This window comes from Coregonus clupeaformis, unplaced genomic scaffold, assembly GCF_020615455.1.
Source record: "Coregonus clupeaformis isolate EN_2021a unplaced genomic scaffold, ASM2061545v1 scaf0771, whole genome shotgun sequence".
NCBI lineage: Eukaryota > Metazoa > Chordata > Actinopteri > Salmoniformes > Salmonidae > Coregonus > Coregonus clupeaformis.
This window is the reverse complement of record NW_025534226.1, coordinates 53,900-79,143: the sequence shown is the minus strand read 5'-3', so window position 1 is coordinate 79,143 and position 25,244 is coordinate 53,900. Positions and strand designations below refer to the sequence as shown.

General features: G+C 44.8%; 2 non-coding genes across 2 annotated transcripts; both read right to left on the bottom strand.

Annotated features, from left to right (window-relative positions):
- Nucleotides 1–18,857: 18,857 nt before the first annotated feature.
- trnat-agu lies at nt 18,858–18,931 on the bottom strand. Its single transcript has one exon. It is a non-coding gene; the product is annotated as a tRNA-Thr (tRNA).
- An 886-nt stretch (nt 18,932–19,817) lies between these two features.
- On the bottom strand, nt 19,818–19,951 carry LOC121556396. The gene has a single exon (XR_005998152.2). It is a non-coding gene; the product is annotated as a U8 small nucleolar RNA (small nucleolar RNA).
- Between the last annotated feature and the right edge of the window lie 5,293 nt (nt 19,952–25,244).

Below are 25,244 nucleotides of genomic sequence, written 5' to 3'. Positions count from 1 at the left end.
ACACACACACACACACACACACACACACACACACACACACACACACACACACACACACACACACTCACACACACACACACACACACACACACACACACACACTGCATACCAGATGGCTTACTGATTGGGTAAATTAGTATACATTAGCAGAAGCTGTTACCTCAACATGTATCAAAATATATCAAACAAAACAAGTGATGAAGCAGGTATGAGAAGAGAGAGGGAGGAGGAGAAGAGACAGGTAGAGAGAAGGGAAGCAGTGTGTCTCACCAACTCCTATAGTATGGCCATTGTCTCACCAACTCCTATAGTATGGTCATTCTGCTGTCTTACCAACTCCTATAGTATGGTCATTCTGCTGTCTCACCAACTCCTATAGTATGGTCATTCTGCTGTCTTACCAACTCCTATAGTATGGTCATTGTCTCACCAACTCCTATAGTATGGTCATTGTCTCACCAACTCCTATAGTATGGTCATTCTGCTGTCTTACCAACTCCTATAGTATGGTCATTCTGCTGTCTCACCAACTCATTTACATTTACATTTTAGTCATTTAGCAGACGCTCTTATCCAGAGCGACTTACAGGAGCAATTAGGGTTAAGTGCCTTGCTCAAGGGCACATTTACGTCATTTAGCAGACGCTCTTATCCAGAGCGACTACAAATTGGTGCATTCACCCTATAGCCAGTGGGATAACCACTTTACAATTATACTTTTTTTTTGGGGGGTAGAAGGATTACTTTATCCTATCCCAGGTGTTCCTTAAAGAGGTGGGGTTTCAAATGTCTCCGGAAGGTGGTGAGTGACTCCGCTGTCCTGGCGTCGTGAGGGAGCTTGTTCCACCATTGGGGTGCCAGAGCAGCGAACAGCTTTGACTGGGCTGAGCGGGAACTATGCTTCCGCAGAGGAAGGGGAGCCAGCAGGCCAGAGGTGGATGAACGCAATGCCCTCGCCTGGGTGTAGGGACTGATCAGAGCCTGAAGGTACGGAGGTGCCGTTCCCCTCACTGCTCCATAGGCAAGCACCATGGTCTTGTAACGGATGCGAGCTTCAACTGGAAGCCAGTGGAGTGTGCGGAGGAGGGGGGTGACGTGAGAGAACTTGGGAAGGTTGAACACCAGACGGGCTGCGGCATTCTGGATGAGTTGTAGGGGTTTAATGGCACAGGCAGGAAGCCCAGCCAACAGCGAGTTGCAGTAATCCAGACGGGAGATGACAAGTGCCTGGATTAGGACCTGTGCCGCTTCCTGTGTAAGGCAGGGTCGTACTCTCCGAATGTTGTAGAGCATGAACCTGCAGGATCGGGTCACCGCCTTGATGTTAGCGGAGAACGACAGGGTGTTGTCCAGGGTCACGCCAAGGCTCTTCGCACTCTGGGAGGAGGACACAACGGAGTTGTCAACCGTGATGGCGAGATCATGGAACGGGCAGTCCTTCCCCGGGAGGAAGAGCAGCTCCGTCTTGCCAGGGTTCAGCTTGAGGTGGTGATCCGTCATCCATACTGATATGTCGGCCAGACATGCAGAGATGCGATTCGCCACCTGGTTATCAGAAGGGGGAAAGGAGAAGATTAGTTGTGTATCGTCAGCGTAGCAATGATAGGAGAGGCCATGTGAGGATATGACAGAGCCAAGTGACTTGGTGTATAGGGAGAAAAGGAGAGGGCCTAGAACTGAGCCCTGGGGGACACCAGTGGTGAGAGCACGTGGTGCGGAGACAGCTTCCGCCACGCCACTTGGTAGGAGCGACCGGTCAGGTAGGACGCAATCCAGGAGTGAGCCGCGCCGGAGATGCCCAGCTCGGAGAGGGTGGAGAGGAGGATCTGATGGTTCACTGTATCAAAGGCAGCAGACAGGTCTAGAAGGACAAGAGCAGAGGAGAGAGAGTTAGCTTTAGCAGTGCGGAGAGCCTCCGTGACACAGAGAAGAGCAGTCTCAGTTGAATGACCAGTCCTGAAACCTGACTGGTTTGGATCAAGAAGGTCATTCTGAGAGAGATAGCAAGAGAGTTGGCTAAAGACGGCACGCTCAATAGTTTTGGAAAGAAAAGAAAGAAGGGATACTGGTCTGTAGTTGTTGACATCAGTGGGATCGAGTGTTGGTTTTTTGAGAAGGGGTGCAACTCTCGCTCTCTTGAAGACGGAAGGGACATGGCCAGCGGTCAAGGATGAGTTGATCAGCGAGGTGAGGTAGGGGAGAAGGTCACCGGAGATGGTCTGGAGAAGAGAGGAGGGGATGGGGTCAAGCGGGCAGGTTGTTGGGCGGCCTGCAGTCACTAGTCGCAAGATTTTATCTGGAGAGAGAGGGGAGAAAGAAGTCAAAGCATAGGGTAGGGCAGTGTGAGCAGGACCAGCAGTGTCATTAGACTTAACAAACGAGGATCGGATGTCGTCAACCTTCTTTTTCAAAGTGGTTGACAAAGTCATCCACAGAGAGGGAGGGGGGGGAGGATTCAGCAGTGAGGAGAATGTGGCAAAGAGCTTCCTAGGGTTAGAGGCAGATGCTTGGAATTTAGAGTGGTAGAAAGTGGCCTTAGCAGCAGAAACAGATGAAGAAAATGTAGAGAGGAGGGAGTGAAAAGATGCCAGGTCGGCAGGGAGTCTAGTTTTCTTCCATTTCCGCTCAGCTGCCCGGAGCTCTGTTCTGTGAGCTCGCAATGAGTCATCAAGCCACAGAGCTGGAGGGGAGGACCGAGCCGGCCGGGAGGATAGGGGACACAGGGAGTCAAAGGATGCAGAAAGGGAGGAGAGGAGGGTTGAGGAGGCAGAATCAGGAGATTGGAGGGAGAAGGATTGAGCAGAGGGAAGAGATGATAGGATGGAAGAGGAGAGAGTAGTGGGAGAGAGAGAGCTAAGGTTGCGGCGGCGCGTTACCATCTGTGTAGGGGCAGAGTGAGTAGTGTTGGAGGAGAGCGAGAGAGAAAAGGATACAAAGTAGTGGTCGGAGACATGGAGGGGAGTTGCAGTGAGATTAGTAGAAGAGCAACATCTAGTAAAGATGAAGTCAAGCGTATTGCCTGCCTTGTGAGTGGGGGGGGGATGGTGAGAGGGTGAGGTCAAAAGAGGAGAGGAGTGGAAAGAAGGAGGCAGAGAGAAATGAGTCAAATGTAGACGTGGGGAGGTTGAAATCCCCCAAAACTGTGAAGGGTGAGCCATCCTCAGGAAAGGAACTTATCAAGGCGTCAAGCTCATTGATGAACTCTCCAAGGGAACCTGGAGGGCGATAGATGACAAGGATATTAAGCTTAAATGGGCTAGTGACTGTGACAGCGTGGAATTCAAATGAGGAGATAGACAGATGGGTTAGGGGAAAAATTGAGAATGACCACTTGGGAGTGATGAGGATTCCTGTGCCACCACCCCTCTGACCAGATGCTCTCGGGGTATGCGAGAACACATGGTCAGACGAGGAGAGAGCAGCAGGAGTAGCAGTGTTTTCAGTGGTAATCCATGTTTCCGTCAGCGCCAGGAAGTCGAGGGACTGGAGGGTAGCATAGGCTGGGATGAAGTCAGCCTTGTTGGCGGCAGAACGGCAGTTCCAGAGGCTGCCTGAGACCTGGAACTCCAGGTGTGTGGTGCGTTCAGGGACCACCAGGTTAGAGAGGCAGCAGCCACGCGGTGTGAGGCGTTTGTGTAGCCTGTGCGGAGAGGAGAGAACAGGGATAGGCAGAGGCATAGTTGACAGGCTGCAGCAGATGGCTACAATAATGCAGAGGAGATCGGAATGAAATGAACTAAACATCAGGGAAAGGAGAGAGCAGGCCTCCCTCACCAAAAAAAAAAAAATATATATAACTCTCCCAACTTCCACCTCAGAAACTATAATTGTTTCACTGAACCACCCGAGTAAAACTCTCCCAACTTCCACTTTAGAAATTAGAATTGTTGTAAACTACAGCAGACTGTTATCAGTAGCTGTAATTAAGTACAGCAGCTACCAACCACCTAACGTTAATGCCTCGGATGAGGTTAGAAAAACAGCTGAATGGTAGCAGCTAGCTGGCTCAATCACAGGTACTCTTAAGCATGAAATAACATTGGAAACAATTAACCACAGTTGCAAAAAGTTACCAGTAGCTACCCGCTAGCTAGCTAGCTTTGTTGGTCCAAGTAGTGGGTAAGCTAGCCTCGTGCTTCGCCGGGGTCCACCGAATACAGTCCTTACCTACAATAATTACCTACAATAACTACCTGAGTAAGCTACCTATAATACCAAACTACAATACCTACCTACAATCTAAATACATGGTTTAAGCTTAACTCAACACCATATAAGAAGCCAAGCTTACCTTTCATAACGCAGCAATGATTAAACGTTGGGTAGCTAGCACAAAGATATTGTATTTAGCTACCACAGTACAGCCAGCTGGTAGTGTTGGCTGGCTAGTAATGGCTACTGTGTTGACTTTGTTTGAAAAACGGCGTCGCTGCGAACGAATGTAGCTGGCTAAAAGGATATTGTTTTTAGTTGCAACCGTTGCTAATAGCAACTCGCCAGCTAATCCAGGAGGTGAGTTAGCTAGCTAGCTTCGTGCTACACCCGGCACCGCCGAATACAAAAGTAACCTACAATAACTACACAACAGCTATCCACAACAGCCCACGATGCCTACCTATACTACTTAATAATATACAGCCCACGATGCCTACCTATAGTACCTAACTACAATCTAAATACATAGTTTAAGCCTTACTCGACAAAGCCCAAGCTATGTATAAAGCCAAACTGGCAGACTGCAATCAGTAGCCGAAATTAAGTACAGCAGCTACCAACCACCTAACGTTAATGATAATGAGGTTAGAAAAACAGCTGAAGGTGGCAGCTAGCTGGCTCAATTACAGGCACTCTTAAGCGTGAAATAACATTGGAAACAGCTAACCACAGTTGCTAAAAGTTGCTAAAAGTTACCGGTAGCTACCCGCTAGCTAGCTAGCTTTGTTGGTCCAAGTAGTGGGTAAGCTAGCCTCGTGCTTCGCCGGGGTCCAACTACAATACCTACCTACAATCTAAATACATGGTTTAAGCTTTACTCAACACCATATAAGAAGCCAAGCTTACCTCCTGCTAGAGAAAACACAACCTCTCCCGTCAGTGGGTCATTGGAAAGAAACTCCTATAGTATGGTCATTCTGCTGTCTCACCAACTCCTATAGTATGGTCATTCTGCTGTCTCACCAACTCCTATAGTATGGTCATTCTGCTGTCTCACCAACTCCTATAGTATGGGCATTCTGCTGTCTCACCAACTCCTATAGTATGGTCATTCTGCTGTCTCACCAACTCCTATAGTATGGTCATTCTGCTGTCTTACCAACTCCTATAGTATGGTCATTGTCTCACCAACTCCTACAGTATTGTCATTGTCTTACCAACTCCTATGGTATGATCATTGTCTTACCAACTCCTATAGTATGGTCATTCTGCTGTCTTACCAACTCCTATAGTATGGTCATTGTCTCACCAACTCCTACAGTATTGTCATTGTCTTACCAACTCCTATGGTATGATCATTGTCTTACCAACTCCTATAGTATGGTCATTGTCTCACCAACTCCTATAGTATGGTCATTGTCTCACCAACTCCTATAGTATGGTCATTGTCTTACCAACTCCTATAGTATGGTCATTGTCTCACCAACTCCTATAGTATGGTCATTGTCTTACCAACTCCTATAGTATGGTCATTGTCTCACCAACTCCTATAGTATGATCATTGTCTTACCAACTCCTACAGTATTGTCATTGTCTTACCAACTCCTATAGTATGGTCATTGTCTTACCAACTCCTATAGTATGGTCATTGTCTTACCAACTCCTATAGTATGGTCATTGTCTTACCAACTCCTATAGTATGGTCATTGTCTCACCAACTCCTATAGTATGGTCATTGTCTCACCAACTCCTATAGTATGATCATTGTCTTACCAACTCCTACAGTATTGTCATTGTCTTACCAACTCCTATAGTATGATCATTGTCTTACCAACTCCTACAGTATGGTCATTGTCTTACCAACTCCTATAGTATGGTCATTGTCTTACCAACTCCTATAGTATGGGCATTGTCTTACCAACTCCTATAGTATGGTCATTGTCTCACCAACTCCTATAGTATGGTCATTGTCTTACCAACTCCTATAGTATGGTCATTGTCTCACCAACTCCTATAGTATGGTCATTGTCTTACCAACTCCTATAGTATGGTCATTGTCTCACCAACTCCTATAGTATGGTCATGAGGTGTTAGTTAGCACCAACAGATCTGGCATTAGAATAGCTCAAACAACTGGCGCTGGATCAGTTCACATTGCTTTCACTGGATCTATCAAACGTATGGAAATGCAGGCCCACTGATCCAGAACCTGTGGCTTTGTGAAGCCTTCAACCTCCAGAGTAGAATACTGTTGCCGATGTGCCCGGAACCGCACCATATTCCCTTTGTGCAGTAGTTTAGTAAAATAGTAGTGGACCAAGGACTGAACGTTGGAGGACACCTTAATGGACAGGACCTACTTTAACTGTGCACTACGTATAGAGTAAGGTACCTTTTCAGACACACCTGGGCCTTGTTGTCGAAGTTCAAAAAGCTGAGCGACAGACAGGCAACACGATAACACCGTCCTGTTTAGGTACCCTGACACGCGGCCCGCTGATAAACAACCCATAATGAACAGTCAACCGTGACCATGACAACGCAAAGATACATTTACTGAGTGGAGCCCGGAGCGTTTATTGATTGCAGAGGAAAAACTCATCTGGATTTTGTGTTCATTTCACACCTGATGTATTATGAGTTGACAAGGGAGGGAGGGACTCTATTTTTGATTTGACTTCACACTACACATTTTACACACACACAGACACACACACACACACACACACACACACACACACACACAAAGACACACAAGCACACATGCACACACACACACACACACACACACACACCTGATCTGATCTGATCTGTTCCTTTTGGACCGTGATATGTTCTCTGATGTTATCAACAATACCTAGACACACTGTTTCATTTATTATTTCAACCCAGCAATGTCACCTTGTCATTGTTAGCTGTAACCAAAGCCCAACGAATCTCGTAGAAGTTCTCTAGCGGTGAAAGATACCCAGGTCCGATGGTGTGGAGTCGTACAAGAACCACGCTGATGAAAAACACCCACTACCACCAATATCCGTGTGTTCCTCCCAAGTGGCTCCCTAATCCCTATATAGTGCACTACTTTAGACCAGAGAATGGCACCCTATTCCCTATATAGTGCACTACTTTAGACCAGAGAATGGCACCCTATTCCCTATATAGTGCACTACTTTAGACCAGAGAATGGCACCCTATTCCCTATATAGTGCACTACTTTAGACCAGAGAATGGCACCCTATTCCCTATATAGTGCACTACTTTAGACCAGAGAATGGCACCCTATTCCCTATATAGTGCACTACTTTAGACCAGAGAATGGCACCCTATTCCCTATATAGTGCACTACTTTAGACCAGAGAATGGCACCCTATTCCCTATATAGTGCACTACTTTAGACCAGAGAATGGCACCCTATTCCCTATATAGTGCACTACTTTAGACCAGAGAATGGCACCCTATTCCCTATATAGTGCACTACTTTTGACCAGAGAATGGCACCCTATTCCCTATATAGTGCACTACTTTAGACCAGAGAATGGCACCCTATTCCCTATATAGTGCACTACTTTTGACCAGAGAATGGCACCCTATTCCCTATATAGTGCACTACTTTTGACCAGAGAATGGCACCCTATTCCCTATATAGTGCACTACTTTTGACCAGAGAATGGCACCCTATTCCCTATATAGTGCACTACTTTAGACCAGAGAATGGCACCCTATTCCCTATATAGTGCACTACTTTAGACCAGAGAATGGCACCCTATTCCCTATATAGTGCACTACTTTAGACCAGAGAATGGCACCCTATTCCCTATATAGTGCACTACTTTAGACCAGAGAATGGCACCCTATTCCCTATATAGTGCACTACTTTAGACCAGAGAATGGCACCCTATTCCCTATACAGTGCACTACTTTTGACCAGGGTCCATAAGGTAGTGCACTATATAGGGAACAGGGTGGCATTTGGGATGCAGACCCCTTATCATCAAATCCAGAAGAGAATAAGAGCCTCCACTGATAATACTATCAATAATCCTCTAACAGGATATCAAATGCTATTCATAACTCTCCAATTTGAAGCATATCAATATGTTTTGCTACGGAGAATAAACGGCCATAACATTCATCAGAAATGGACTGTAGAATCAATGAATCATGGAGTTGTTGTCTGTGGTGATTTTTTATTTTTTATTTTTTTAAGATGATGCCACTGTGTGACAACAAGGCTCTGAGTCCCCCCCAGAGGTCTTTAAACGCTCGGCCAGGATGGACTGGGGCGTGAACGCTCGGCCAGGATGGACTGGGGCGTGAACGCTCGGCCAGGATGGACTGGGGCGTGAACGCTCGGCCAGGATGGACTGGGGCGTGAACGCTCGGCCAGGATGGACTGGGGCGTGAACGCTCGGCCAGGATGGACTGGGGCGTGAACGCTCGGCCAGGATGGACTGGGGCGTGAATGTGAATCAATATGGTAACCGTAGCGTTGTGTTGGAACCGCCATCACGGCAGACAGATTTCCTGATTCCATATGAAACACAACATACATAGTATCTGAAAACACCCTGGGCCCTGAGGGAGTTACATGATGAACTATCCTGTTTCTAACTGTCTATACCTGTTCTGTGTTCTTAGTGCAGGCACGGCTGAGGGGAGGCACGGTTGAGGGCAGGCAGGGCTGAGGGGAGGCAGGGTTGAGGGGAGGCAGGGCTGAGGGGAGGCAGGGCTGAGGGCAGGCAGGGCTGAGGGCAGGCAGGGCTGAGGGGAGGCAGGGCTGAGGGCAGGCAGGTCTGAGGGCAGGCAGGGCTGAGGGGAGGCAGGGCTGAGGGGAGGCAGGGCTCAGGGGAGGCAGGGCTGAGGGCAGGCAGGGCTGAGGGCAGGCAGGGCTGAGGGCAGGCAGGGCTGAGGGCAGGCAGGGCAGAGATAGATCTATGCCAACAGTGGAGGGTGTGGGCGGCTCATCTCTCTTCCCCAACAAATGAAGAGAAGGAAAGCACTGAAACTACCTGTAAGGTAGACAGAAGCAAGGTGAAAGATTGATGTGTTGGCTATGTATTTTTTTTAAATTATTATTATTATTTTTCACCTTTATTTAACCAGGTAAGCCAGTTGAGAACAAGTTCTCATTTACAACTGCGACCTGGCCAAGATAAAGCAAAGCAGTGCGATTAAAAACAACAACAACACAGAGTTACATATGGGGTAAAACAAAACATAAAGTCAATAACACAATAGAAAATCTATATACAGTGTGTGCAAATGTAGCAAGTTATGGAGGTAAGGCAATAAATAGGCCACAGTTGAAAATAATTACAATTATAATTTAGGATTAACACTGGAGTGATAGATGTGCAGAAGATGATGTGCAAATAGAGATACTGGGGTGCAAAAGAGCAAAATAAATAACAATATAGGGATGAGGTAGTTGGGTGGGCTAATTACAGAATGGCTGTGTACAGGTGCAGTGATCGGTAAGCTGCTCTGACAACTGATGCTTAAAGTTGGTGAGGGAGATAAGAGTCTCCAGCTTCAGAGATTTTTGCAGTTTGTTCCTGTCATTTGCAGCAGAGAACTGGAAGGAATGGCGGCCAAAGGAGGTGTTGGCTTTGGGAATGACCAGTGAGATATACCTGCTGGAGCGCAGACTACGGGTGGGTGTTGCTATGGTGACCAATTAGCTAAGAGAAGGCGGGGATTTGCCTAGCAGTGATTTATAGATGGCCTGGAGCCAGTGGGTTTGACGACGAACATGTAGTGAGGACCAGCCAACAAGAGCGTACAGGTCACAGTGGTGGGTAGTATATGGGGCTTTGGTGACAAAACGGATGGCACTGTGATAGACTACATCCAATTTGCTGAGTAGAGTGTTGGAGGCTATTTTGTAAATGACATCGCCGAAGTCAAGGATCGGTAGGATAGTCAGTTTTACGAGGGCATGTTTGGCAGCATGAGTGAAGGAGGCTTTGTTGCAAAATAGGAAGCAGATTCAAGATTTAACTTTGGTTTGGAGATGCTTAATGTGAGTCTGGAAGGAGAGTTTACGGGCGGCAGGTAGCTTAGTTGTTAAGAGCGTTGTGCCAGTAACCGAAAGGTCGCTGGTTCTAATCCCCGAGCCGACTAGGTGAAAAATCTGTCGATGTGCCCTTAAGCAAGGCACTTAACCCTAATTGCTCAAGTAAATCGCTCTGTATAAGAGCGTCTGCTAAATGACAAAAAAATGTTATGTAAAATGTCTGTATGCATCATGTGGGTCTGAAGGGTTGATGTGTTGGCATCATGTGGGTCTGTGCTAGATAACTGCATGATGAGAAGAACACACTGTGTGTGTGTGTGTGTGTGTGTGTGTGTGTGTGTGTGTGTGTGTGTGTGTGTGTGTGTGTGTGTGTGTGTGTGTGTGTGTGTGTGTGTGTGTGTGTGTGCATCTTTGATACCTCTCTCAGGCTCCAGTGTTGATGGATGAAGATGGTTTGTGAGTCCAAGGCCAATGATGCCCTGGTTGAGTTGTCAGGATGGATGTGACACTGGAATAATGTGAAGCCATCAGAGTAATGAGGTGACACTGACCCCCCCCCATCTGTCTCTGTTTGTCTGCTTCCCTTCCTCACCAGATGCAGGCCACCGCCTGACCCCCCCATCTGTCTCTGTTTGTCTGCTTCCCTTCCTCACCAGATGCAGGCCACCGCCTGACCCCCCCATCTGTCTCTGTTTGTCTGCTTCCCTTCCTCACCAGATGCAGGCCACCGCCTCCTTGCATTTACGTTTACAACCACCTCTGAGACACAGCCAACTCCTGCTATAAACCCCCCAAGAGCGATCACTAACGCCATCCCAAATAACAACATATCAGAGTGTGGAATGACATTCTATCTCCTTTTCTCTCATTGTAATTGATAGATGACCAACATTGAAATGTTTCATTTTCGCCTGAAAGTTATAGTGTTGAACTTTTCAGGCTAAAGTTGGCCTTTCCCACAAAGGCTGGCATGATTGAAGAGAGTAAACTGAACGCCCAGCCACTGATCTCCTAAAACCTGATGCCTTCAGACAAAGAAGAAGCAAACTAACGCTACAGTGAAACTAGACATACTGTACGAAGATGCCGAAACCAGAGATGGAAATCCATAGTTTTTCTTGACTGTTTGATTCAGAACTATTGAGTTCTGTTGAATTGTTAAACTTCGTTTTTTCCAACAAGGCTGGCATGATTGAAGAGAAAAAACTGCAGGATAAAAAATTTCCCTTTTAATATTTTAATAACGTTGTCCCCAACCCACTGGGCACAGACGTCAGTTCAACATCTAGTTTCGATTTACATTTGGTTAAGTTGTCAACTGACGTGAATTCAACGTGAAATCAACCAAAATGTCACCATGTCATTGGATTTAGGGTAAAAGTTTGGTGGGAAAAAAAATACTACATTCCCTTACGTTGATGACTTTTTTTTGCAAATCCAATCAGTTTTCTACGTTTATTCAACATTGTCGCATTGAATTTTTTTGTTGTTGAAATGATGTGGAAACAATGTTGATTCAACCAGCGTTTTCCGCCAGTGGTCGTGTTCAAATGTTCTACAACTAGTCTGGACTCTCTCTTGGCTCTAGACAGACGCTGGCCTCCAACCTGTTCTGACACATTAGGGCAGCGTTTCCCCAAACTCCGTCCTCGGGACCCCAAGGGTTTTCTGCCCTAACACTACACAGCTGATTTAAAAATCATCAGAGTTTGATAATTAGTTGATTATTTGAATCAGCTGTGTAGTGCTAGGAGCAGAAAACCAAAACGTGAACCCCTTGGGGTCCCGAGGACCGAGTTTGGGAAAACGCTGCATCAGGTAGTAAACACTACGTTGTCTATACTTATCTTTAGGAGACAGCGAATGCGTCCCAAATGGAACCCTGTTCCCTACATAGTGCACTACTTTTGATCAGAGCCTTATGGGCCACAGTCTAAAGTAGTGCACTACATATGGGGGAAATGGTACCATTTGGGATACACCCATCATTTTTTCCACTGTGGGTCCACTAGCTATTTACCTGAATGTAAACAAAGTTGTTACTGCAGAGTAAATCTGTCCCCATGGCAGCAACATCTACAGTACCTATCTCTGTCTGAACAGAACAGATTACTTTACCTATCTCTGTCTGAACAGAACAGATCTACTGTACCTATCTCTGTCTGAACAGAACAGATCTACTGTACCTATCTCTGTCTGAACAGAACAGATTACTTTACCTATCTCTGTCTGAACAGAACAGATCTACTGTACCTATCTCTGTCTGAACAGAACAGATCTACTGTACCTATCTCTGTCTGAACAGAACAGATCTACTGTACCTATCTCTGTCTGAACAGAACAGATCTACTGTACCTATCTCTGTCTGAACAGAACAGATCTACTGTACCTATCTCTGTCTGAACAGAACAGATTACTGTACCTATCTCTGTCTGAACAGAACAGAACAGATCTACTGTACCTATCTCTGTCTGAACAGAACAGATCTACTGTACCTATCTCTGTCTGAACAGAACAGATTACTTTACCTATCTCTGTCTGAACAGAACAGATCTACTGTACCTATCTCTGTCTGAACAGAACAGATCTACTGTACCTATCTCTGTCTGAACAGAACAGATCTACTGTACCTATCTCTGTCTGAACAGAACAGATCTACTGTACCTATCTCTGTCTGAACAGAACAGATCTACTGTACCTATCTCTGTCTGAACAGAACAGATTACTGTACCTATCTCTGTCTGAACAGAACAGAACAGATCTACTGTACCTATCTCTGTCTGAACAGAACAGATCTACTGTACCTATCTCTGTCTGAACAGAACAGATCTACTGTACCTATCTCTGTCTGAACAGAACAGATCTACTGTACCTATCTCTGTCTGAACAGAACAGATCTACTGTACCTATCTCTGTCTGAACAGAACAGATCTACTGTACCTATCTCTGTCTGAACAGAACAGAACAGATCTACTGTACCTATCTCTGTCTGAACAGAACAGATCTACTGTACCTATCTCTGTCTGAACAGAACAGAACAGATCTACTGTACCTATCTCTGTCTGAACAGAACAGAACAGATCTACTGTACCTATCTCTGTCTGAACAGAACAGAACAGATCTACTGTACCTATCTCTGTCTGAACAGAACAGATCTACTGTACCTATCTCTGTCTGAACAGAACAGAACAGATCTACTGTACCTATCTCTGTCTGAACAGAACAGAACAGATCTACTGTACCTATCTCTGTCTGAACAGAACAGATTACTGTACCTATCTCTGTCTGAACAGAACAGATCTACTGTACCTATCTCTGTCTGAACAGAACCGATTACTGTACCTATCTCTGTCTGAACAGAACAGATCTACTGTACCTATCTCTGTCTGAACAGAACAGATCTACTGTACCTTTCTCTGTCTGAACAGAACAGAACAGATCTACTGTACCTATCTCTGTCTGAACAGAACAGAACAGATCTACTGTACCTATCTCTGTCTGAACAGAACAGATTACTGTACCTATCTCTGTCTGAACAGAACCGATTACTGTACCTATCTCTGTCTGAACAGAACAGATCTATTGTACTTATCTCTGTCTGAACAGAACAGAACAGATCTACTGTACCTATCTCTGTCTGAACAGAACAGATCTACTGTACCTATCTCTGTCTGAACAGAACAGATCTACTGTACCTATCTCTGTCTGAACAGAACAGATCTACTGTACCTATCTCTGTCTGAACAGAACAGAACAGATCTACTGTACCTATCTCTGTCTGAACAGAACAGAACAGATCTACTGTACCTATCTCTGTCTGAACAGAACAGATTACTGTACCTATCTCTGTCTGAACAGAACAGATCTACTGTACCTATCTCTGTCTGAACAGAACAGATCTACTGTACCTATCTCTGTCTGAACAGAACAGATCTACTGTACCTATCTCTGTCTGAACAGAACAGATCTACTGTACCTATCTCTGTCTGAACAGAACAGATCTATTGTACCTATCTCTGTCTGAACAGAACAGATCTACTGTACCTATCTCTGTCTGAACAGAACAGATCTACTGTACCTATCTCTGTCTGAACAGAACAGATCTACTGTACCTATCTCTGTCTGACCAGAACAGATCTACTGTACCTATCTCTGTCTGAACAGAACAGAACAGATCTACTGTACCTATCTCTGTCTGAACAGAACAGATCTACTGTACCTATCTCTGTCTGAACAGAACAGATCTACTGTACCTATCTCTGTCTGACCAGAACAGATCTACTGTACCTATCTCTGTCTGAACAGAACAGAACAGATCTACTGTACCTATCTCTGTCTGAACAGAACAGATCTACTGTACCTATCTCTGTCTGAACATAACAGATCTACTGTACCTATCTCTGTCTGAACAGAACAGATCTACTGTACCTATCTCTGTCTGAACAGAACAGATCTACTGTACCTATCTCTGTCTGAACAGAACAGAACAGATCTACTGTACCTATCTCTGTCTGAACAGAACAGAACAGATCTACTGTACCTATCTCTGTCTGAACAGAACCGATTACTGTACCTATCTCTGTCTGAACAGAACAGATCTACTGTACCTATCTCTGTCTGAACAGAACAGATCTACTGTACCTATCTCTGTCTGAACAGAACAGAACAGAACAGATCTACTGTACCTATCTCTGTCTGAACAGAACAGAACAGATCTACTGTACCTATCTCTGTCTGAACAGAACAGAACAGATCTACTGTACCTATCTCTGTCTGAACAGAACAGATTACTGTACCTATCTCTGTCTGAACAGAACAGATCTACTGTACCTATCTCTGTCTGAACAGAACAGATCTACTGTACCTATCTCTGTCTGAACAGAACAGAACAGATCTACTGTACCTATCTCTGTCTGAACAGAACAGATCTACTGTACCTATCTCTGTCTGAACAGAACAGAACAGATCTACTGTACCTATCTCTGTCTGAACAGAACCGATTACTGTACCTATCTCTGTCTGAACAGAACAGATCTACTGTACCTATCTCTGTCTGAACAGAACAGAACAGATCTACTGTACCTATCTCTGTCTGAACAGAACAGAACAGATCTACTGTACCTATCTCTGTCTGAACAGAACAGATCTACTGTACCTATTTCTGTCTGAACAGAACAGATCTACTGTACCTATCTCTGTCTGAACAGAACAGATTACTGTACCTATCTCTGTCTGAACAGAACAGATCTACTGTACCTATCTCTGTCTGAACAGAACAGATCTACTGTACCTATCTCTGTCTGAACAGAACAGAACAGATCTACTGTACCTATCTCTGTCTGAACAGAACAGATCTACTGTACCTATCTCTGTCTGAACAGAACAGATCTACTGTACCTATCTCTGTCTGAACAGAACCGATTACTGTACCTATCTCTGTCTGAACAGAACAGATCTACTGTACCTATCTCTGTCTGAACAGAACAGATCTACTGTACCTATCTCTGTCTGAACAGAACAGAACAGATCTACTGTACCTATCTCTGTCTGAACAGAACAGAACAGATCTACTGTACCTATCTCTGTCTGAACAGAACAGATCTACTGTACCTATCTCTGTCTGAACAGAACAGAACAGATCTACTGTACCTATCTCTGTCTGAACAGAACAGATCTACTGTACCTATCTCTGTCTGAACAGAACAGAACAGATCTACTGTACCTATCTCTGTCTGAACAGAACAGATCTACTGTACCTATCTCTGTCTGAACAGAACAGAACAGATCTACTGTACCTATCTCTGTCTGAACAGAACAGATATACTGTACCTATCTCTGTCTGAACAGAACAGATCTATTGTACTTATCTCTGTCTGAACAGAACAGAACAGATCTACTGTACCTATCTCTGTCTGAACAGACCAGAGCAGAGCAGAGCAGAGCAGAACAGAGCAGAGCAGAGCAGAGCAGAACAGAGCAGAACAGAGCAGAGCAGAACAGAGCAGAGCAGAGCAGAACAGAGCAGAGCAGAGCAGAACAGAGCAGAACAGAGCAGAGCAGAGCAGAACAGAACAGAGCAGAGCAGAACAGAGCAGAACAGAGCAGAGCAGAACAGAGCAGAGCAGAGCAGAACAGAGCAGAGCAGAGCAGAGCAGAACAGAGCAGAGCAGAACAGAGCAGAGCAGAGCAGAACAGAGCAGAACAGAGCAGAGCAGAACAGACCAGACCAGACCAGACCAGACCAGAGCAGAGCAGACCAGGGCAGGGCAGAACAGAACAGAACAGAACAGGGCCTCATGAATGGGTTTCTCTATCCTCTCCTCTCTCCTCATCAGATTGACAACCCAGGCAGGCAGGCAGGCATGCAGGCAGACAGACAGACAGACAGACAGACAGACAGACAGACACGTAGGAGGGTAACAGGGAAGTTTTTTCAACTCAGAGAAAAGTAGTGCAAGTGTTTCTGTCTCTCTCTCTCTCTCTCTCTCTCTCTCTCTCTCTCTCTCTCTGTCTGTCTCAATCTTTCTCTCTCTCTCTCTCTCAATCTTTCTTTCTCTCTCTCTCTCTCTCTCTCTATGTCTGTCTCAATCTTTCTTTCTCTCTCTCTCTCTCTCTCTCTCTCTCTCTCTCTCTCTCTCTCTCTCTCCTCTCTCTCTCTCTCTCTCTCTCTCTCTCTCAGCTCACAATCAGGGCTTTGAGTCACCAGAGGAGGGCTTGGAATAGGAATGAACTGAATGATTGACAGATAGATAGTGAGAAAGGAATATAGACGGGGGGAGGTAGAGAGAGATGTCGACTTTGTCTCCAGTTTGTAGACTGGTTACGTGCACATACGCAGCAGGGGGTGTATTTTAATTTTCTTGTCCTCAGCAGAAACCACCGCCGACACACCACTGATCTTCCTGCTGTCGTCATGACTACACACTGCTCAGAGAGAGACGAGTGTTGCCTTTGTGTGTGTGTGTGTGTGTGCATGCGTGTGTATTTGTGAGTGCATGGGTGGGTGCGTGCGTGCGTGTGTGTGCACGTTGAGTGTGCTTGCGTTAGACGTGCGTGTGCATGAGTGTGTGTGTGTATCCCCACTGCGGTCCCAGTGAATCAACTCAACACTAAGACTGTTGCTGTGGCCCAAATAGCACCCTATACTGCATGTCCTATATAGTGCACTACTTTGGACCAGGGCCCATAGGGAAATAAGTGCACTATGTAGGGAATAGGGTGTCATTTGGGATGCACTCTATAGCAAGCTGTCAGTTAATTCAATTCAATTTCCATTTAAGGGGCTTTATTGTCATGGGAAACATATGCTTAGATTGCCAAAGCAAGTGAAGTAGATCATAAACAAAAAAAATGAACATTAAACATTACACTCACACACGTTTCAGAAGAACTGTTAGGAGGAATGGGCCAAAATTCACCCAACTTATTGTGGGAAGCTTGTGGAAGGCTACCCGAAACGTTTGACCCAAGTTAAAGAATTTAAAGGCAATGCTACCAAATACTAATTGAGTGTATGTAAACTTCTGACCCACTGGAAATGTGATGAAAGAAATAAAAGCTGAAATAAATCATTCTCTCTGCTATTATTCTGACATTTCACATTCTTAAAATAAAGTGGTGATCCTAACTGACCTAAGACAGGGAATTTTTACTAGGATTGAATGTCAGGAATTGTGAAAAACTGAGTTTAAAGGTATTTGGCTAAGGTGTATGTAAACTTCCGACTTCAACTGTACATCCAGTCTGAGACTGCAATCATTTAAATTGTTTGTGATGATGTCAAAACGAAGGGGGGCGGGGTACTCATCCAGAGTCATTGCTGAGAAGAAACTAACATCAGGAGAAACTGTCGATGCCTGCTGCCCAGCAGGCCTACCCCAAACTATCCGTTGTCATTCAGTTAAAGATGCACTATGACGAAATCCCGCTGCTATTTCCTGGTTGCTAAAATTCTAATAGTTTGCCTAATTTCAGTTTATGTGACAAAACAAGCAAGTGTAGTGTAGCGAATCATTGTTCCATCTAAACCGCTGTGAAATATATTTTCCATAACCAAAAATATTGTGTTCAGCTCTTTAAAGCTGGTGTACAAAACCGAAAGTAAGATGCAAAAACAAACTTAAGAACGGGAAGCTTAGAAATAGCACACATTGGGTCAGATCTTCTTAGACTTGCTTTCAATGAGAATGACAGATTTATAACCCACATTTGTGTGTGAATTTGTCCAGGTCGCACAAAAAGTGACATATTGCAGCTTTAAGCCTGTCCATTGAACTTCATCCTGCATCCTTCGCCTGCATTGTGGGAGGCTCTATTGTCAACCAATCATTAGGGTTTTTGCAGATGCATTTCCTCGACTTCCGTCTACAGTCGGTTGCTTCGCCTTACAACTCCAATGAGCCCAGTGTGCCCCCAATCGTCTATCGCGGTGGCGTAGCGTTTGGCCGACGCAATATGTTTTGGTAGCCAGGCAAGTAAACATGGTGGTATAAAATATTTAACAGCGACAGTAATGTAGCTAGAGTATTTGACAGGGGAAAAAAAATAGATATATAGACTGTTGAACTGCAAAGCACCTAATATATGAATAACTCTACCCAAAATTTGCATTTCTGTTAAATTAATTAGTGACTGATACTTCATACACCTTTTATAATATACTTACGATCAAGTGGATAGAGGTAAAAGGCACCGCTGAGATTCGAACTCAGGATCTCCTGTTTACTAGACAGGCGCTTTAACCATCTAAGCCACGGCACCGCCTGCAGTTCCTAGGGCAAAGTTTTTTTTGTTGTAGGTTGTCCAGTTAGTGAATTAACTACGAAAATGATTCCGACTGTAGTCATTAATAGCGCGCTAATTTAAAGGTGACGAAATAATTTAGCCTGTAAACTAGTCAAATATAGAAAATGTAACTAATTTATACAGGATTTGCAAGCATGGTGGTATCTTTGTTAATAGGCCTGCATTTAATTACATTTCACTATCCAGCTCCGCATCCAAATATTGTTTCCAACAGATCTTCCTAAATACCCGAGTAGAATTCCAGCTGTACGTAACTTAACCAACCAATTTAACGCATTTTATTGATCTTAGCGGAGAACTCCAATAACAAATCTTCCATCGTGGACAAAATCTCTTCCCACGACGAGGATGGGATTCGAACCCACGCGTGTAGAGCACAATGGATTAGCAGTGCATCGCCTTAACCACTCGGCCACCTCGTCGAATGTGTAATCGCTTTTCCAGTTCCATATTGTTTAAAACACCTCATCAACAAAAATAATTATTTCTAAGAAATTTTAGTTTTCAACTATATTTCCCAATTCTCATTTGAGGGTATGTGTGGTCCTCTGTAGCTCAGCTGGTAGAGCACGGCGCTTGTAACGCCAGGGTAGTGGATTCGAGACCCGGGACCACCCCATACACAGAAATGTATGCACGCATGACTGTAAGTCGCTTTGGATAAAAGCGTCTGCTAAATGGCATTTTATTATTATTATATTATAAGTATACAGTATCACAATGGAAGCAGTATTTTGAAGGTGTGCGTGAGTGAAATACTTATTAATCAGACATTTGAAGACCGTGGCAAGCGCACCGAAATCCAGTTTTATTTTAACGTGCTTTCTTTCCTCGTCAGCTAGTCAGAATGGGATCCTCGGAGTGTTGCGTTTCTCCGAGAACCAGTTGAGAATAATCATTTCTCATGAAACTACATTCATCATGTTCTGAAACTTCTTTACGGAAGTAACAGGTAAGGATGTACCTCACTGACGATACTAACTTTCAATTGCAGCAATGCCCAAGTATGCATGGCAACTCATTTTAGGTCATGGTTACAGGATTACATTTTAGCCGATGCTGATACATTTCAAACCGTAATTCCATGTCGGCCCTATCCCAAAATGTATATTTTGTATCCCTGTCGTTACATTAACGTACATGTCATGGAAAATCAGTGTCTTCTGCTTATTCGAGAATGCTTTGCGGCGAATATTAGCATAACGTCAGCCCCACCAGCCTTCCCATTGGTGCATACTCTGGTTGGTTTATTTGCTTTTAAAAGTGGCACATTTGTACTATCATCTTAATCACAACAACCTATTTCTACAAGCAAATGTTTTTTATGGTGAACTTCGTCCAAATGTTCTGTGTTATTTCGCTGAATAAATACAAAAGAGAACGGTCGGCAATAAAGTTGCGAGACCGCTACTCCATTACTTATACCCGCACTCGTTATCTGCTGCCTTCAAGGTTATCTGCTGCCTTCAAAAAGCGAGTGGCTGCTGCTCCCCGCGGCAGAAAAGCAAAACGACATCACCGCACCAAACAACTTAAAAGACCGTGCTGCTCCCATAAACATTACAATTTGCACTTGCTTATTATTGAGACCCGTGACAGAAAGAAACACACTCAGAAAAGCCTTTCAGCAGCAGGCCTGTAGTAAGTAGGCTAACCCATGCGGACCCAGTTGATTTCAATATGAAATTACTGATTCATTACAGTGACATCATTAAATGATTGCCTCATTGTTTCAAGTCATCTGGTCCTAGCCCATTATCACTTTCATTCGCCACTATCCTACAGTTTGCAGGATATGACGCCCTCCCATCACTGTTGAATGTTTTATCTAGCCAGAGTTAAGTCATTGCAATACTCTTTTCAACAGAATTTATCTCTAATGACAACCAGAGTTAACCCTCATACTACCAGGACTGGAGTCATTTTGACCCCAAATACATATTTTTGTTCATAGCCCAAAAGTGGTTTATTCAATTTTTTTGAAAATGTTCATGACTCTGTCAATCAACTTGTTCTTAATAAATCTAAATTATTGTTTGGTGTTTCTGTATCGATATGGATTTTTTTAAACATTCAAGTCCTTTGGGTTTCATTTAGACACCAGCCCAAAAAAAGATACACTTTGAATCTACGCAGAGACCTGTATTGGTGTGTATTCTCCGAAAAGTAGTTATTCTAGGGCAAATAATTGTTTTCTTATTTATTAGAATGCAGGTTTCTCTGGAGACATAATATGAAGTAAGACATATCCTCAGATGGTGGAGGGGGACCTGTTGGAGCGATGCTGAACTGATAGATCACTTGCAGAGATGGAGCACCATGTTCTCGCCTATGACTACAACTGGTTATATATTGGTATGACGTGTACAAAAATCAAAATAACTTCAGATGTATGCTTTGTTGCGGTCCAAAGAGCTCATAAAAGTCTGTCAGTGGAATGAATACTTGGTAGAACTGTCATACAGAAATCAGCTACCCTCTGAATGTACAATTAGTTGTCACGACTTCCTCCGAAGCTGCCTCCTCTCCTGGTTCGGGCAGGCTTCGGCGTTCGTCGTCACCGGCCTTCTAGCCACTGCCGCTCCTCATCTCATCATTCCATTTGTTTTGTCTTGTTTATTACACACACCTGGTTCATATCCCCTCATCAGTACCTGTATAAGTGTTCCCTCTGCCCCCATGTCTTTGTGTGTGATTGTTTATTGTGGAGGTGACTATAGCTCGGTGGAGATATATTGTATTGTGTATCGCCCAAGCTGGCTAACATGTTGGAATGCTCCCGGACCCGCTCCATGACTCCAGGCATGTTCCCCTCTCCTGCTGACTCCATGCTGTTGGGTCCATGCTGTTGGGTCCATGCTGTTGGGTGGGTGATTCTGTAGCAGGTGATTTTTGATGGAGTCAGGCGCAGGAGGGTAAATCACAGAATACAATGGTTTATTCGGCAATACAGCGGTACGCAGCAATGTGTAAAACACTACAGTGCGGTATAATGGCGCACTGTAGTGTTTTACACATTGCTGCGTACCGCTGTATTGCTGAATAAACCGTTGTATTCTGTGATTTATCCTCCGGGAGCATTTCAACATGTTAGCCAGCTTGGGCGAAGCGATGGATCAGGTTTCCAGGTCGTCCAACGCCTGGAGAGGAGAGGACCCGACCCTTCGGGACCAGCTGAGCGACCGGATCCAGCCACCCACACCCCAGCGCCCAGAGGTATTCACCTATCTCCACCAAGGGAGTACGACGGGACAGCGGCACGCTGCCAGGGATTCCTCCTGCAGCTGGACCTCTATTTTTCCACCATCAGCCCGGCTCCATCGAAGTGTGAGAAGGTGTCCACCCTCGTCTACTGCCTTTCAGGGAAAGCCCAGGAGTGGGCCAACGCGTTCTGGAGTGAAGGAGGAGACGCGTTGGACAACTACAGGGAGTTCGCTCGCCTCTTCCGGGCAGTCTTCGATCACCCTACCGAAGGAAGAGAGGCGGGCGAGCGGCTGGTCCATCTGAGGCAGGGGACGAGGACCGCGCAGGACTTTGCCCTGGAGTTTAGAACTCTAGCAGCTGGGTCCGGGTGGAACGAGCGGGCCCTCATCGCCCGCTTCCGGTGCAGCCTGCGAGAGGACATCCGAAGGGAGCTAGCCTGCCGGGACACCATGTTGACCTTCAACTAACTGGTGGACATGGCCATCCGGTTGGACAACCTGCTGGCTTCGAGAGGACGTCTTGGAAGGGGCCTGCCCGTTTCACCCCCCTTCAACCTGGATCACATTCCGATGGAGCTGGGTGGTGCAGCGATCCGGGAGAACGGAGGACGACAGATCCAGTGTCACTCTTGTGGCAAGAGAGGACATTCTGCTGCACGCTGTCATCCGAGTTCTTCTGGGTCTGGAGGCAGCAGGCAGGGCACTCTCGCGTCACCCCAGGTAACGCAAACCCACACTCGTTCAGAGCCCTCTGCTGCGCACTTCACCATCCCACGTTCACATCCCTGATTTACACAGTAGTTTTCCCAGTGTAAGGCGCTGGTCGATTCAGGCGCAGCTGGGAACTTTATGGACAGGTCTTTAGCTAATAGTCTATGTATTACATTGGTTCCCCTACCCATTCCATCAAAGCACTTGACAGTCGACCATTAGGGCCAGATTGTGGCGCTGATGTTTAGGCCGAGGTAGGTATAGTGTTTTGTGTGCTCTAGGGCAACGGTGTCTAGATGGAATTTGTATTTGTGGTCCTGGCAACTGGACCTTTTTTGAAACACCATTATTTTTGTCTTACTGAGATTTACTGTCAGGGCCCAGGTCTGACAGAATCTGTGCAGAAGATCTAGGTGCTGCTGTAGGCCGTCCTTGGTTGGTGACAGAGGCATCAGATCATCAGCAAACAGAAGACATTTGACTTCAGATTCTAGTAGGGTGAGGCCGGGTGCTGCAGACTGTTCTAGTGCCCTCGCCTAATTCGTTGATATTCATATGTTGAAGAGGGTGGGGCTTAAGGCCCTGTGGAAAGAAATGTGTGTGTTTTTTGCCAATTTTAATTGCATACTTGTTGTTTGTGTACATGGATTTTATAATGTCGTATGTTTTTCCCCCAACACCACTTTCCATCAATTTGTATAGCAGGCCCTCATGCCAAATTGAGTCGAAAGCTTTTTTGAAATCAACAAAGCATATGTTTTGGTTTGTTTGTTTGTCAATTGGGGTGTGGAGCGTGAATACGTGGTCTGTCGTACGGTAATTTGGTAAAAAGCCAATTTGACATTTGCTCAGTACATTGTTTTCGCTAAGGAAATGTATGAGTCTGCTGTTAATGATAATGCAGAGGATTTTCCCAAGGTTGCCTGTTGACGCACATCCCGCGGTAGTTATTGGGGTCACATTTGTCAGTCTCTCTCTAAAACACAACAACAAACCAACATGTGCCAAGTACTCAATACAGTCTGTCATCACCACTTTGAGACGTCAAATTTCACACTTTTATTGTCACTGATGAACGTAACCACGGAGATGATTTAATCAATGGTAATGGTAGTGTGAATATTGTCCAAAGCTCCATTGCCTCCAAGCCGATCCTAAATATAACCTTCAATCCATGTAAATTAGAATATCACTGGTGTGGATATCTACAGCTTCAAGGTTGATCAGGACATTGCATTCTAGACAACTCATATTGGTCTTTGACTTATTGAAGGTTACCGTCATCCATCCAGCAGGTAAAACACATACATTACTTAATGAAGGTTACTGTCATCCATCCAACAGGTAAAACACATACATTACTTATTGAAGGTTACTGTCATCCATTCAGCAGGTAAAACACATACATTACTTAATGAAGGTTACTGTCATCCATCCAACAGGTAAAACACATACATTACTTATTGAAGGTTACTGTCATCCATTCAGCAGGTAAAACACATACATTACTTAATGAAGGTTACTGTCATCCATCCAGCAGGTAAAACACATACATTACTTATTGAAGGTTACTGTTATCCATTCAGCAGGTAAAACACATACATTACTTTATGAAGGTTATTGTCATCCATTCAGCAGGTAAAACACATACATTACTTATTGAAGGTTACTGTCATCCATTCAGCAGGTAAAACACATACATTACTTAATGAAGGTTACTGTCATCCATTCAGCAGGTAAAACAAATACATTACTTAATGAAGGTTACTGTCATCCATTCAGCAGGTAACACACATACATTACTTAATGAAGGTTACTGTCATCCATACAGCAGGTAAAACACATACATTACTTATTGAAGGTTACTGTCATCCATTCAGCAGGTAAAACACATACATTACTTAATGAAGGTTACTGTCATCCATTCAGCAGGTAAAACACATACATTACTTATTGAAGGTGTGACGTCACGAGAGGCTACACAGCTTTCAGCGGGATTGCTCAAGTAGTGCAAGGAGACCAGGTTCAACCAAAACAAGGATTTTATTACAGGTCTTGGGAAACTAACGAAAGTATAACACCATTCTGTTCTCTGGTGGCTCTTTAAGGGTTAACAGTTCAGGGATGTCTCTTCCACATCCAAAATCATAACTCTCCCTCGCTCAAATAACTTTTCCCCAGTCTTACTGTATTCCACGTTGCAGCTAGTGGCCAACCCAGCAAAACGTCCTTCCAAATGTCCCACACGTATTTCCACAGGTGCATATATCCAAAGGTGAGTATTTCCCAAAGGTAAGTATCTCCAAATCCTTATATTCCTCATGGAAGTGGACGTGCAGCACTCTTGTCCTCCA